We start from the raw sequence: 16477 nt of genomic DNA, 5'->3' as shown, positions 1-16477 counted from the left end.
TAAAGGCGCGTATAATTGACGATTTTTTTCCGGTGACGGATGAACTCGAAAGTGGTCTATTAGGAAATCTGTTTGGTCGTCCCACTTTGTTGTAGGGATGTTTAGATTAAGTGTCGAGTTAATATGTATATTATTTTGTGTTGTCTGCGAGAAACAAATCATTTTTCTGATCTAGTAGAGATTAAAAAAAATATGAAAAAGTTGGGAGGATATTGGCCCTTCAGCTAAGTGGATGATGACGTAAACACATGCATACACACTAGTGTCACGTTCGAGGACTATTTCTATTTCCCTATACATGGAACTGTTAGCTGTTGAAAATAACACGAAAGGAAGACTTTGTACAATGTGCGTTTTGGTCAATCGTGATTATTGATTCAGCTGTTCGCTCAGGTAATATGTATAAACGTATATGTTTGTTAGATATATCTATAACTAAATATTCTTTTTCTTCAATAAGTAAAAAAATATGTAGTTTTACTTGTTCCCTGCCCAATGGCGGGAAAACATAGAATAGGTACATGTAGGTATAGGTAAAATGATTTTATTTAAATAAAAAATAATTACATAGACTATATACATATATATATATATGTTACAGGGAATTTGTATAATCAGTGATTATGTAGAATCCCTGAATTTTTCAGGGATTATGTAGAATCACTGGCCAGTTTAGGGATTATATATAATCACTAAAATTTTCAGGGATTTTGTATAATCACTAGAAAAAAAGTCAGGGATTATACATAATAACTGAAATGAAGAAATAGTTTTAATTTATAAAGAAAATGAATAAAAGTCAAATAATTTATGCTATAAATGATCATAATAAAACAGCATTACACTGTATGAACATAAACTGTAAAATGTTAAGCACAAAATATCAAAATGATAACACTATTTTTTTTAAATGTTAGGCACAATATATTAAAATGTTAAACTCAATATATTAAAATATATGCCTCACATCTGTTATTACCACAATATCCAAATTTTAGAAACCATTTTCATTCACATATCGAATCAGATTGTATGACCCGCTTAAGAGAAATAAAGTGTTCAGTAAAAACATTTGTAGGTACCCCCCCCAAAGGGGAATTAGCAATACCGAACTGGTTCGAGCAAGAAACCATGTTTTTTGGCCAGGCGATATCCTTTTTCAGACTTTTGGTGAACAAATATCATTAAGTTTTTTGGTATCCCGTTTCCTTTTTTACCCTGTGGAATCATTTTAAGAGAATATTACACCAAATGCCAGTTTCCTCTTAACTTTGTTCTAATTTTCAAGCCTTAATTTTTCTATACATTTAGATGCGTAAGTTCTCTCTGTTCAAATTTCTTGTTCATTTGAAAAAAAAAACAAAAACAACAGATGTTCCATAATCGTCTTCACCATTTGATTTCCATGTACTACAAATAACATGCTCTGTGGATTTACAAATAGAACATGCATATCCATTGGACTCTGGCTTTTAATAAACAAACAAACATGTAAAGTTATCGCTTTAAAGTGAAACTTGATAATATTAATTTTGAAAGTCATCAACTTTATCTCTAAACCTTCAGTTGGTTGTATCTTTAAGATCATCCTCTGTGTTTAAAACTTAAGCAAAATTAGTTCATCTTCTAGGAATATGCAAGTATGATTTACTTGTGTCTAATCCATTTTGCTTTAATTCAGCAAATAAAATATGTTTAAACTAATTATGAAAGTAAAAAATGATGATTAGTCTATATGTAGTTTTCTTTTTTATCAAACAAAGGATCCTTAAATTATTCATAATCCCTGAAAAAATATTAGGGAATTTGTAGAATAATTATTAAAATGTTAAGTGATTATGTAAAATCACTGGTCATTTTCAGGGATTATATATAAATACTAATGAGTTTAGTGATTCTACATATTCCCTGAAAAATCAGGGATTCTACATAATCCCTGATTATACAAATTCACTGTAACATATATATATATTATATAACTCGTCTAAACCTCAACCAAACAATGTTAGATTCGCAGTTTTTGTTCTTCCCTCGCCGGGATTCGAACTCATCCTACTGAGATATCGTGTCACCAAATCGCCTGATATGTAGGGCATGAAGATGAAATTGTTACAGATCAGCTGACATATCTGTTGTAAAGGATCCTACAAATTAATGCAAGATACAGTCACAGCGATAATTATATTTATAAGTACGTCTGAATCAGTGACAATCTCTACAACAGATTTATCCTTCGGATCAACAGTAGTGTTGGTGATACATTCTGTTTATATAACTCGTCTAAACATCAACCCAACAATGTTAGATCTGTAAATTTGATTTCGCAAATTTTTTGTTCTTCCCTCGCCGGGATTCGAACTCAAGCTACTGATATATCGTGACACCAAATCGCCTGCACTGTAGCCGGCGCGATAGACCACTCGAGTAACTTGGACTCACAATAACAAAGCTTTCGAGGGCTGGGTGTTACCTTTCCTCGTCAGTTTTTTTTTTTTTTTTTTTTTTTTATCTCGCATCGTAATACAGTACATGATATATAAGGCATGAAGATGAAATTGTTACAGATCAGCTGAAATATCTATTGTAAAGGATCCTACAAATTAATGCAAGATACAGTCACAGAAATAATTATATTTATAAGTACGTCTAAACCAGTGACAACTCTACAACAGATTTATCCATCGGATCACCAGCAGCGATGTTGATACATGTCTGTGTACATTCTGTATATACAACTCGTCTAAACATCAACCCAACAATGTTAGATCTGTAAATTTGCTTTCGCAAATTTTTTGTTCTTCCCTCGCCGGGTTTCGAATTCATGCTACTGAGATATCGTGACACCAAATATATACATATATATATGATGTTTATACGAGTTGTATATACATAATGTACACAGCCATGCATGTATCACCATCACTGCTGGTGATCCGATGTACTATGTACTGGTTACAACGACACATGATTGAGAATTTATATTTAATGATTGTTGCTTTTTTAAAACTGTTTTTTCAGAACACGTCCATTTTTAAAACACTTTTATGAAAATCAATAAATTATACAGCGCGTTTTATTCCAAAATGAGTTTCTAACATAAACAACTCTTCAAGGGTGGAATTTTATTTAGATTTGTTTTTCAAATCAGAATTCTGCTTGGAATCATACCCGGCTTTTGAGTTTGGCTTTCGGAGGTTAGTGCTCACTTTTGCAATTACAATAAATACAATAGGTAGGTTGATACAACAGAGGCCATCTGGGATGATGGTCGGAGAAATTGATGCTTTCGAGATAAATTCGTGGTATTTTCTTTACTAGAACAAAAATGAAAAATTAAAAATTGTTATTGTTTTGTCATTCATCGAGCAACAATAAAACTAGAATATGAGAAACTTCTTGAAAGATCTCAAACATGATTGAACACGGAAACTGACTTTATAAACTGAAATTTTCATAACCTAAAATTGAAATTTACTAAGATTTTTATCATCAAATCTCTGAAAACAGGAAACCGGAAAAAATGTCAAATCTAATTCAAAATTAACTTGAAGATTTGTTGTTAACGTCTTTATCAAATTTACTTTTAACTACTACACCTTTTTCGTTGAGGTCTTTGTAAGATTTATTTGTATGTTTGTTTGGGAAAAAAATCAGTTGTGATGTTTATTGACACTATTTTTAAAAGCTGCTGAATCCGAATTATTATCCCATTTAGCTATAACTGAAAGACAAGCTAGCTATATAAAACCAGGTTTAGCTCACCATTTTCTTCGGAAAATTCCTGAAACATATAAACTCGAATAATTACGGCGCCCCATTACGCTCTTTCGTCTTTTAATGAAATGATGGAAGTGAATTATATATAACGACTGGATTACTAGTATTTATATCTATATCAATTTAGATAGAATAAAAAAATAAACACTCCCTAAAATGTTGTTCAAATACACAAACAGTCTTGCATATTACTTATATACAGACACATACTTATTACCTATTAACATGCATCGCTTGAATCATACGCCAAAACAGAAATAAATATACTCTAACATGAGAAGGTTAAATATAAAATTATATATATGATCCATATCACCATATAATAACAGTAGATCTTAACATCCTTCAAGGTTTATTACCTTTCTTAAATTAGGTTCAAATTATAGTTCACCGTCGAAAATAAGTTTGAAGCGCGTTTCTTTTTTTTTTTATCCTGCATTGTAAAAAAAGGTGTTACTGGGAGAAATTTGATAGAAGAATATGATTTTGTTTCAACAAAAGTACGAATATCGTATTATTCATATATCAATATTTCGAGAAAAAAAATCCACGTACAAATTAATATATACGTTCAGTTGTAGTAATATACAATTTTCAAGTAATCGGAAAGCTTTTTGTGTGAATACCAACCGACAAAGCAGTCAACATTCTGGCTGTGGAATAAGGAATCAATAAGGTAAACACTTAACTGGAAAACATAATACCATTAGAACATCGCAGCAAAAGGTCTCATCTGAATATTTCAAGGTTTATACTATGCTATGAATTTTTTGGGAAAAAAAGTTTGTTTCCAGTTTTCGGAAAAACAAATAAGTTGTTTTTGACCCAGAGAAAAAAAATGTGTTTGTTTCACCCTTAGCTGTCACTATATGTAATGCTAAAATTAAAAGAATAAAAATGTTTTCAACTTGTTGCCAAAAAAAAAGATTGTCATTTCGGGGACTTTTATTTTTCGAGCCATTTTTAACAGCTCTACCAAAGAACGATTTAGGACAGTTCTACCACAGAACAGACCCTGACAGCTATATTTCAAGAACAGTTAACAGCTCTACCCAAGAACTGTTTAGGACAGTTCTACCACTGAACAGACCCAGACAGTTTTATTTCTAGTACAGTTTTTAGACAGTTCTAACTCTTGGTCGGACTGACCTATCCTAGAACATATTCTGACAGTTATACACAAGAAAGAAAAATATTCAGTTGGATGTCCATGTTACATATACTGGCATCTCTTAAGGCAGCAAACATTTGATATTCTGGGGGGGGGGGGGGGGGAATTTCAATTTTAGGTTATGAAAATTTCAGTTTATAAAGTCAGTTTCCGTGTTCAATCATGTTTGAGATCTTTCAAGAAGTTTCTCATATATTCTAGTTTTATTGTTGCTCGATGAATGACAAAACAATAACAATTTTTAATTTTTCATTTTTGTTCTAGTAAAGAAAATACCACGAATTTATCTCGAAAGCATCAATTTCTCCGACCATCATCCCAGATGGCCTCTGTTGTATCAACCTACCTATTGTATTTATTGTGAACTTGTTCTCGTCCTGAATATGCATGAAATATTTGCCACTGGACGTTAAGCAACCAACAATCAATCAATCAATCAATTTCCACCTAACATACATTATTACATCCTGTTGGTGACCTTCTGTTGTTGTTTTTTTCTATGGTCGGGTTGTTGTCTCTTTGACACATTCCCCATTTCCATTCTCAATTTTATTTTTATTATTACATCCTAGGCACAAACATACTCTAAAGTTATTTACGTTGCAATGTTATTGATGTTTTAAGGATTTTCTGCAAAGATTGAGTGACATTATGACATTCGTAGAGTTACGGAATGTCGTCAACATGTCTATCAGCCAATTTTCACAATCTTCTAAGTCTTCTAACTCTTCTATGACTGAATGAAAAATTAAGAAATACTAAGTCTTTAGCTAATAAAGAATACAGCATCAAGACATAAAGAAAAAAACCAACAATTAATCAAGCTTTTTAATATTCATTCTCACTGAATGTTAAACATTTTAAAAATTGTCTTTTCGTCTTACAGGTGATTGCTGCTGACAAAAATGAAATCCGAGTTTATGACTGAATTCTTTAAATTATAATTGTTGTTTCTCGGAGGCATTTAATCATGTCATCGATTTCACAACTTACAGAGGAAGAGAAAAATTTCGCCAGATTTTTTTTGCTGAACTTTAAAGTATCTCCTGACATTGCCCGGCGATTCTTTGATGGAGTTTTCCCGCCAACACATTTACCGCAAATTATTAACCGTTGTATGCATGCCATCATTAATTTAAACAAAAAGAAAAGAATCAATGCGGCGCAGTTGGGAATATTAAGGGCTATTCCAGGAACAGTATGGCCATCCTATCTTCCTCCTATGTCCGTTGGAACAAAAGGTAAATTTTAAAATATATTAGTATATTAGTATATTAATATAAGTAGTTTAAATAGTCTTTCTAATTCATTAACGTCCTATTTCATAAAGGAGTGCAAAATATGTGCCAAACTTTTCAATTTGATTGTGGAAAATTTCAACAAGGTACTATTTGTTAATTTCTATGTCCTTTTGGTGCGTTGCGGAGAGTTTTCTCATAATACCACATCTTCTCTTTTCGTGAAAATAATTGCCACTTTTCTATGTAGAGTGTAGAACGTAAATAATGTCATTTAATTCTACTCATTGTAAGATAAAAAGATTTTGCTATATACAAATAAGGAAATGTGATAATTTTGTCAATGAGACAACAATCTACCATCGTTCAAATGTAGTGGATGCAAGCAATTATAGGCAACCATGCTCTCTTGTACAATGATACACATCCATACCATGTCGTCAGCTATGAAAGGTCCCGACGAGAAAAATTACGAAACAATTCAAATGAAAAAACTAATTAATATGCTTGTTTATAACAAAACAATTTACTAAAAACAAACAAAACAGAAAAGAGACAACGACAAGCACTGAACTACTAGTACAAGCTCTTGATTGCAAATCAGACAAATATTCACCAAAGACTAAATAAAAAGGAGATAATCCAGAATAGAAACTAACGTCCGAAGCCTATAACAGTAACCGATCACATTTAGGACAGACGGCAACCACCTACAACCCCTGGACTACATGAACCGGAGTAAGGCACACAAACATTATTGCTGGATTAACACATTGACAGAATAAGTAAAAAAAGTAAAGCCGTCTCAGTAATATTATAAAAATCTAGAACTAAGTGCCCGACGTAAAGACCAATCATATAACAACTAAATTGAGAATATGAGAACTCTTAGTTGATTCATAGCAAGGAGGAAAACTACTGGACCATATTTAAAAAAACTATTACAATGGTCACAATCATCATTGGGTATCTATTTTTTTTAAGTATGCCCAACGACCCCGAGTGCCAAAAAAATTGGCCGCCATGACTAAAAATTTGAGTACAAATAGAACATAGGGGTGAATTGCAGTTTTGAGCTTATATCTCTGAAACTAGAGCATTAAGAGCAAATCTGACGGAGGTAAAGATGTTTATTAGGTTGTGATCTATCTGTCTTAAAATTTTCAGACAACCCGTTGTAGAATTATTGTCCCTTTTAAAAGCGGTAATTTCAATGAAATTTTTCAGTGTTTGGTTATTAACTTGAATATCATTATAAATAGGGATAAACTGTTTACAGCAATTATTTTTAGCAAAGTAAGATTTACAAATAAGTCAACATGACCAAAACTGTCAACTGTTTACAAAATTTTGAATTTTTTGAAATACTAAGTCTTTTCTACCTCAGGCATAGATTACCTTAGCTGTATTGGCAAACAATTTTAGGAGTTTTGGAGCTCAATGCTCTTCAACTTTGTACATTATTTGGCTTTTTTTAAACTTTTTTGGATTCGAGCGTCACTGATGAGTCTTTTTTAGACGAAACGCGCGTCTGGCGTATAAATAAAATTTAGTCCTGGTATTTATGATGAGTTTATTGACCCATTCAGAGAGTTTTGCCTTTTATAGTCAATTTTCAACACTTTTATACTCATCCCCTTTTCCAAATTTGACTTCATTTAAAATACAAAAGTGAGCGAGTTTATAGCAGATGCATTATTTGTTTGGCATTTATTAAAGTAATTTTATCAGGATTTGATGTGTTGTTCTTTTATTTCAATAGAAATTGTCTGTTTTAACACCTGATTATTCCAGAATGTATGATCTAATACAGTGTGTGGGTACATTTATGCTTCTATAGTCTTTCAATCTGTGATATCAAACTAACAAACAAGTGGTAATTTCAATGAAATTTTGCAGTTTTGGTTATTATCTTGAATATCATTATAGATAGAGATAAACTGTTAACCGCAATAATTTTCAGCAAAGTAAGATCTTCAAATAAGTCAACATGAACAAAACTGTCAATTGATCCATTCAGAAGTTTTTGCCTTTTATAGTAAATTTTTAACAATTTGCCTTTAATTTTCTTAATTTTATACAGAATTCTTCTCTTCTGAAACGACTGAGACAAAGTTAACCAAACTTGGCCACAATCATCATTTGAGTACTAAAATATAGTTTTAAGAAAAGTTTCCGATGACCCTGCCGGTCAACCAACATGGCTGACTATACTTATAGAAAAAGATAGGTAAAATGCAGTTTTTGGCTTATACCTCAAAAACTAAAGCATTTAGAGCAAACCTGACAGGATTAAAAATGTTCACGAGGTTAAGATATTTTTCCAAATTAATTTACCGGGAATTCAGACAACCGTTTGTTGGATTGCTGCCCCTGAATTGGCAATTTTAAGACAATTTTCCGTTTTGGTTATTATCTGGAAAATGTTTATAGACAGAAAATAGAGATAAACTGTAAACAGCAATAATGTTCAGCATTATAAGACAACAAAGTAAGTCAACATGACCAACATTTTCAATTGAACCCTTAAAGAGTTATTATAATAATTTTTTAACAATTTTTCGTACGTTTTTATAAGCTTTTACAAAAATCTTCTCCACCTAATGTACTGGTCCAAATAGAATTAGCCACAATTTTTGATAGGGTATCTTGATTGAACAATGTATCCGATAACCCTGTCATCCAACCAACATGGCCGCCATGGCTAAAAATATTACATAGGGGTTTTCTGTTTAAGTCTATGGGAAATAATGCCTAAATAAAGGCAACAGTAGTATACCGGTGTTCCCAAAAAAAAACTATTTGAAGACATTTTCAGTAAACTTTTTTTCAAAACTCTTTCTTCTTTTCATTGAAATACTGCGCCAAATTAAACCAAACTTAGCCTTTATCATTATTAATAGGGCATCTAATTTTATTTATTATGATTTTAACCTCATTTTACAGTAAATAAAGGTGAGCAACACGGGCTCTTCAGCGCCTCTAGTTAATACATATTAGAAGTTTGCCAAAATCAAAATTGCTGTTTTAATGGATCTTTAGTTAACTTACATAAAATTAAACCACATGTTCAGACATAATACTGTTCCCTGAAATGATACTTTTGATGGTGTGATACTGTAATATTTTGAAAACTTGAAGAACTTTTAGAAAATGTCACAAGCGTAAAATATTTCAGCGGACACTTCCTCTTTTTGTCTTTCATTCTTTTCTCTAGCTACATCGTCTAAGGACTTTGATCTGACGATGATGATATGTCTGCTGCGCAATTTAGGAGGTTTAACAACACCTTCCACTGGATGGGATCAACTTCCGCATCCGAGTGATACGTTACCTGGTGCACATTTAGCTACACTTAAATGTTACAGAAATCAGATGGCTCACACGACTCTTACTTCTATGGATAATAATGAGTTCACAGACAAATGGACTCTGGTTGAAAAGGTACGTTGTGACAACCAATTACAATTTCTAAACTTTGTTCAGACAATATTCGTTGCTATTTAGACATGAAATTGAAAAAATTAAGAACATATTGATGGCTGCAGCTGATGTAGAAGTGTTTCAGTATTGAGTCCGCCTCGAAGATAATGAAAGATGTGTTAACCTTCTCAAACTTCATGAATATTGAAACACTGTAAGAAGTACAATAGAGAAGCTGGATTCTTAAAAAAAAAGTGAGCTGACGTCAGTCATGTTAATTTTCAACTAGATGTCCGACGGAAAAAACGGTTATTTATTTGGGGCGGTATGGCACTCTAGTGAGCATCTGAGGGAGGGGACTGCCAAACAGTGTCCGTTCATTAACTTGAAAACACTTTGGCAATATCTTTTCAAATTAAGATATATTAATTCATGTAACTAAAGGAAGTTCAATTTTCACAATTTAATCTTTTCATTGTTATTGAGTTGTAGACCTTTTAGTAGCGAAAGTGATACTTAGAGTGTTGTACGTGCAAAAACTCGAAAACACATTGACGAAATCATTTTAATTTAGATATGTTGTTTCCTGTGACGAAATGAAGGCCTTAATTGATTTTCACGAGTTTCGCTTATATCGTTGTTGAGTTGTACACCTTTATTGTAGGGACAATGATACTAGTACGTAGATTGATTTTGGGATTTTTATTTCTTAACCCTACAACATTTTATTTATATATTTTTTGCTTGATTCCGTTTTGGGAACCATATTTCAAATATCATTTTTATGCAGGAAAATCCGGGTTGCTGTCAGCCTGGCAGCCTCTTATTACACCTTGCATTAAGTGTGAAATGCAATTTAAACAAAATTATCTGCAAAAAATAAAGATTTGATTCATTATAATTTACTAGCTGGTTCATTGTAAACACAAAAATATGAATATCATATACCTATTAGAGAGAAAACCCGAATAATGTCTTTCAAAACATCTTTTCCAATAAACGCTTAAAGTAAAATATTTAGATATATTTATGTCATTGTAGGCTTTGACATCATTGAATAATGGACAAATACCACACGAGGTCACTGAAATTATGAATTACGATCTTGATGGAGAGCAAGCAAAATTATTAGCAAACGCAGAACTGGAGCAGCTAAAAAAGGAATACATGGATTGTGAAAAAGAAAAAGAACAGATAGAAAGTGATTTTTCATATTACAAGAAACAACATCTTCCGAAAAACATTGCAGGTTTGTTTCAATCTAATCAATAGAATCAGTTTAAATGTTAATTTCAAGAAAGTTGTTTCTAAAATTATGATAATTTCGGAAAAAAATTATTTACGAAAAGTTATTACAATGATTCAGCGCATACTTGTGTAACAAATATACCCCAAATGATTTTACAAAGTCAGCCAGTGTTTGTCTTTTGAAACAAAAAAAGTTAAGAACGTCTGTCCAAAGGGAAGGAATATCTAAGAAACCGAAATTTTGAGTAAATATCTAGAATATGATCCCATTTATCTCTAAAAGTAGCACATTTCAGTTTTTTTTTAATTATATATTTGAATTAACAAGCTAAATAATTTTTAGCTTGTATGTAAGTTGCGTAAAAAAAATATTCTGATCATCTATGTGATTTTTTTACAGATGCGAATACAACTTTGGTTGAAACATGGTTAAATGATGACAAAAGTTTTTATGAAACAAAGGCGTCAGAACTTGTTTATAACAAAGTAAAGGATTGTAGCTGCACTTTGGTAACATCAAATTCAGGATTTGGAAAAACAGCCATCATCAGACATATCGCATTAAAACTTAAATCGGAAGGTTTTGAAATTGTTCCCGTAGAATCACCAGAGGATATAATCAAATACAAACTGAATAAAAAACAAGTGTTTCTTATTGATGATGTCCTTGGAAAATACGATTTGAGCCCGACCCTTTTGGAAAAATGGGAAAGAATAAACGAAAAGCTAATAAGCTGCTTGGAAACAGAATTAGGTTTAAACAAAATATTGTGTACATTGAGATTACAAATAGCAAGCCATACAAGATTTAAAAATGCATCTACAATTTTAAACAAAGAAGTTGTGGATTTAGAAAGCGAATCGAATGCTCTCTCAAAGGAAGAAAAACAAAACATATTAACTAAACATCTTAAGATAAATAATTTAGAAAAGGAAATTACTACGGAGGAGGTTGAGATAATATGTGAAATGGGTCATGCATTTCCTCTTCTTTGCAAATTAGTTGCAACTGATGAGGAAAGATTCACAAACAGAATTGTATTCTTTAGGCAACCATTATCATTGTTAAGGAATGAACTTGATAGAATAAGTATTGAAAATAAGAAGCTTTATTGCATATTGGTGATATGCATGTTGCATAATGGTTCGTTTCCCATAAAAATATTTGACATTGGCTCAGATGAAAATGATGAGAAAATATACAGAATAATGCAAGCTTGTGGACTTCAAATAAACATGCCTAAAAATGAACTTGAGGATAGCGCCTTTTCTGCTATAGGATCTTATTTTACTATGGACAGTTACAATTTCCAGTTTATTCACGATGCTCTTGAAGAGATGATCGGCTGCCATTTCTATACATTTGATCCTAAAGTATTGTTTTTAGACTGTGATATTTCGTTTATTAGAGATCGAGTCAGAGTTGATTCCAATGAAAACATAAATGAAAATAATGATCAAAATATTGTGATTATAAGGGAAGATGAATTGAATGAAGATCGCTTTACGCCGTTATATACTAGAATGTGGACTGAATTAAACAATGGGAGATTTTCTAGTTTGTTGATGAGTCATCTTTTTAAAAACAGGAGCTTCGTTCGTATATTTGGAACCCATTTTGAAAATAATCAGAGCATACTGGGATTAGAAAAAACATTTTTGACGACTAAAAGTTCCGAGCAGAAAAAGATTAGCAAACAGTCAGTCCTTGAATTTCTTTCAAAGGTTAAATCCAGTGATGAATTACAAGATAAAAAAGGTGCCATAAGTCGAGTTATAGAGGCTGTTTTATCTTTCAGAAGTACACTTATGTACTGGATTGTAGCCTTTGGCTGCAATGAACTCTTTCAATATGTATGGCATAAGATGACAACTTTAGATCGTTATTGGATTCTGGGTAATGATTTTATATTTATACCCACAGTAAAGTCATTTTTTCCTCTAGCCGTTCTGGGCGGTAACTTAGATATTGTAACAGAATTAATTTCTACTGGTGCTGATGTTAACTGCTTATCAGAGTTTTTGGAAACACCTTTAGATATAGCAGTTAATTCTTGCCGATATGACATGGTACACCTACTTGTGAAAAATCGAGCAAATGTAAACCTTCGAAGATGGTGTACAATGAATATCCCAATTGCGATTACTTCAAAAAAACAAGAATGCATTAATTTGATTCTTGAATATGATCTTAACCATACTGTGCTTCACGAAGCTATCCTTCATAAAGACTTAGACAACTTTAGATCAAAAATTCGATCAGAGAATATCGATTCTAAAACAATGAGCGGATGGACAGTTCTTCATTACGCTGTATTATTAAATGATTTAGAAGCTGTAAAGGTTTTATTCCATGAAGAATTGCCCCAGAACGTTGATTCGCAAAGTGACCAAAGAGAATTGTTGTGCAGAAAACTAACACCAAATATAGGCATAGTTGACAATTATGGACTTACTGCTGTCCATCTAGCAGTTATAAACAATAATATCGAGATACTGTCTGTTTTGCTAAGTAATACAGATGAAGTAAAGGTTCGTGACGTTTTCGATAAAACTCCTTTACATTACATAACGAGTGAAAATGCAACAAAATCATTGCTTATGCATTGCTCTCGAAATCAGTCTATTCAAAATTCCGAGATGGGGAGGGAGTATGAAAAAACACAAATGTCAGCTTTCAAGGTCATGTGTTTTAATATTACTCTTAATACTTCTTTCAGAACTGTTTGTCGTAACTCACTAAATATGCCAGACAAGCAGGGTAATACACCATTGCATTCTGTTATTAACAGGTGCCTTTCAAAAGAAGAAAAGAGTAATTGTATAGAATCATTGCTAGAGAATGGGGCTAATCCTTATTTGTTTAATGACAGTCACACTTCAGCTTTAGAGCTATTTGAAAGCAGTCGAGATACAATCAAATACATAAACAATAGTGCAAAATATAAACAATCAATTGAGTATACTTATAAGGTATTTGCCTTAATCATATTCTTCTTAATGGGATTGACTTTTAGTCTAGCAATATATCTGTCTTCTGTTATAATACAGAAAAGTCAGAATGCATTTTTTTGCGATGGGCAAGATATAGAATCTAGTAATTTTACCTTGCTGCAGATGAAAAGAAGCATAAACGTTATATTATTCATCTTTGTACTTCTTTGGTTATTATCAATAACTTTTTACATGAGGTATTCCCATCTTTTTCGGCGATGTCTTTTTATAGTTTTGGCATTTATAATACTCGGTTGTAGTTTTTTCATATTATTTGGTGCATTAATAGACATCCAAATCATGTACAGATATATGTATGCAATGCTTATTATTTTTATTCTAAGTTCAGTAATTATAAAAATTTTGTCCTTTTACACAAATGCCACATCTGTACTATTGTTACATTTGAAACAAGATAAAACAGTTTTTTCAATAATATGGCTCGCTTTAATAGTTTGTATTTTTTCATTTATTGTTTCATTAATGGAATTAGTGGATGGCGTGAAATTCGACAATTTCTATCCCACGCGCAATGTAAATACACTGGACATAAATGCTTCAAATTGTACAAAATTAAGTTTTGTAAATATCTCCTGTACTAGTTTAACATATAACATTACTTATAAAAATATCTCTGTAGAGTGTCGTAATAATCCAAATATTACAAGTTATAATGGTACATATGGTACACTTACATTGGAGTCAGGATTTTTTAACCTGTTAGACATGGGTCTCATGTCTTTATTTTGTTTAAATCTTTCGTTACATGCAATATGTGTGTATTGTTTTATGCACTATATAGTAGTATTTATGAAAAAAATGAGATGGAAAATCAATTTTCCAGACGTGTATGCAGCTGAGATGGCCATTTTATATCTAGATATTTTTTGTCATATTTTTATGCCCCACCTACAATAGTAGAGAGGCATTATGTTTTCTGGTCTGTGCCTCTGTTCGTCCGTCCGCCCGTCCGTCCGTTCGTTCGTTCGTCTGTTCGTCCGTTCGTATGTTTGTCCTGCTTCAGGTTAAAGTTTTTGGTCAAGGTAGTTATATATAGTTATTGATGAAGTTGAAGTCCAATCAACTTGAAACTTAGTACACATGTTCTCTATGATATGATCTTTCTAATTTAAATGCCAAATTAAAGTTTTGACCTCAATTTCACGGTCAACTGAACATGGAAAATGATAGTGCGAGTGGGGCATCTGTGTACTATGGACACATTTTTGTTTTGAGACTATAAAACATATAGTACTGTAATGTTAACAATGATAGCTTATAATTGGTAAAATAATATAATCTACCCTTTTTATATACTAAAATCTGAAATACATTTTTTCTTATTTTTATTTTTAAATGAATAAATCATCTAAATTATTCTTATGACAGAGGATTACATTTTATGAAGTAACTTTTTCTCGAATTCCAACAAATACATTCAATGGATTTTGTTTTAGTGAATGAGTGTTGATCAGTTTTGTTTAAGAACAAGAATTAATTTAAGGAACATAATTGTTTTACAGTATAAATTATTCTGTCCCTCAAAATAAAAATTAAAACAAGTATTAAGAAAAAAACAACAGTAAAAATTAGTGTAAACCTTTTACCTGTAATCAATTTTGATTACAAAAAAAATCATGATTCGACAATACCTTCTTTATAAACTGTTAATGCAGAACTTACCCCGCTATAACTAGTCGAAACACTGTAAAATTCATTAATGATATTAATGATGTTGAAAATAAACCATCAATGTTTGTCTCGCCTGCACCGAAGGTAACGGAATGAGAGACATAGTGATTATTTTTTTGCTGCCGCAACTGCACAAACTATTTAATACCTAGATTACAGATTACGTTTGTTTATTGTACATGTTGTACTTGAAATCATTTTCATGGTCTGCGACTGTTTGGGGTTTTTTTTGTCATGCGAAATACTGCCTAATGAGTAACAAGATAACTTTATTTAGTATAACAAATTCTTGCACCTGGCTTTGACCCAATTTCATGGATCAATGGTTAAGTACATCTTTCATATACTATATATGAACTGTGTGTGATTGGTGACTTACATTATAATGTTATACTAGTATATTATAAAAATATTTGAAATGATTATTTTATATAGGATGCTTGTGTTCAAAATAGTTGTATAATAAATATTAATAATCTTTATTTGTTTATTCAATACTACATATTTGTATTAATTTATGTCTATCGTTTTGCTATTTATATGTTTGTTTGTTTAGAAACAATCCTATTGTTTAGATTGTAAATTTATAAAATTCTTACTCTTATTCTTATTCTTATTCTTATACTATACGCAATAGGCCAACTATATTTGGTGTATGGAATGATTATAAGCTGTACAAGAGTTAGGTTTTCATGATTATGTCTTGGGCAATGTTCAGGTTATTCTGTCTGTTGATAAAAACTACAGGAAATAGACTAATTATATTTGGCGTATGATATCATTGTAAATGTACTTATCCGTCTGACACTGGAAGTTATATTTAAATTCAATATTACTTCCATGGTCTGACCCGATCTCATTTACACATATCCTTGTTAATGTTAATCGTTTGTGATACTTGCATTAAACCATCACATTACAGACTAAACAAAAG

The 16477-nt window shown here is 31.6% G+C and overlaps 1 long non-coding RNA gene across 1 annotated transcript; it reads left to right on the top strand.

The window, feature by feature from the left end:
* The first annotated feature begins 124 nt into the window (after window positions 1-124).
* Window positions 125-16023, top strand: LOC143069018 (uncharacterized). The gene is made up of 5 exons (XR_012976295.1): window positions 125-393; window positions 5835-6189; window positions 9404-9630; window positions 10651-10858; window positions 11258-16023. It is a non-coding gene; the product is annotated as an uncharacterized LOC143069018 (long non-coding RNA).
* Window positions 16024-16477: the final 454 nt, after the last annotated feature.

Source organism: Mytilus galloprovincialis, chromosome 3 (genome assembly GCF_965363235.1).
Source record: "Mytilus galloprovincialis chromosome 3, xbMytGall1.hap1.1, whole genome shotgun sequence".
Lineage (NCBI taxonomy): Eukaryota > Metazoa > Mollusca > Bivalvia > Mytilida > Mytilidae > Mytilus > Mytilus galloprovincialis.
This window is presented reverse-complemented; position numbering and strand designations above follow the sequence as displayed.